Source organism: Mesitornis unicolor, unplaced genomic scaffold (assembly GCF_000695765.1).
Source record: "Mesitornis unicolor isolate BGI_N332 unplaced genomic scaffold, ASM69576v1 scaffold28712, whole genome shotgun sequence".
Taxonomy (NCBI): domain Eukaryota; kingdom Metazoa; phylum Chordata; class Aves; order Mesitornithiformes; family Mesitornithidae; genus Mesitornis; species Mesitornis unicolor.
Genome location: NW_010170372.1, coordinates 28659 through 29589, shown reverse-complemented (window position 1 = coordinate 29589; position 931 = coordinate 28659).

The window sequence follows — 931 nt, the reverse complement described above, 5'->3', positions numbered from 1 at the left end:
TGTGATTGCTAATGGCATCTTACGTCACAGCCTAAATTTGAAATGCTCCTCTGCTAAATAGACCAGATATTTGAAAGATTAGTTCTCACTGCCTTTACCTAATATGTGTGTCACAACATAAAGGCCTGTATCCCCTCTGCAACAGCTTGAGCGTAACTGTGTGAAGGATCCCAGTTTTTGTTCTGGTCTTTTAAAACCAAAATTTGAAAAATACCTCCAGATAGGATTCAAAAATGTGAATATAAAATACTATTTTCCGCTTCATTTTTTATTTAATATTGGGATATTTAAAATGCAATTTCACACAATGATTAAACAAAAGGAGATGAGTAGTTATCAGATAACAAAAGTATTCATAAAGAATAACCAATATTATTTTTATTAAGTAAAGGTAAACAAAATGCATTCGCAAAACACACAAGCAATATTTTTAAATACTATGAAGAATTACATGTAAACAGAAGACATATGTTAAAAGCCCAAACACATAAAATCATCATGAGTATAAAACTTACACTGGCTCAGTGTTTTTAAGAGAATAATATATGCTATTCTCCTGTGTTAGTTCACACAAAGATACACAAACTTCTGTAACCATGTGAGATGTGCAAACAGAAATAAAATAGTAAAATGAAAACAAGAGATTGTCATATCAAGTACTTCTTTCCTTCTTACAATTATTAAGTTTGCAAAATAGTAACAAAACTTAGCTAGCCTTGATACAAAACCCATCAAACAGCCAGCAAAACCCTTGTCATTCCAGCCTGCCAGGGAAGCAGAATTTTGCAAAGTTGATTACTTCACTGGTTCTCAGAAATTTCAAAGGTAATCACTGCTTTGAAGAAAACAGAGGTAGAATACAAGTCAGCCTTCATAATTTTTTTAAAAAAGTCCTTTCATCAAAGAAATGCTTCCATTGCTCAAGTACTGG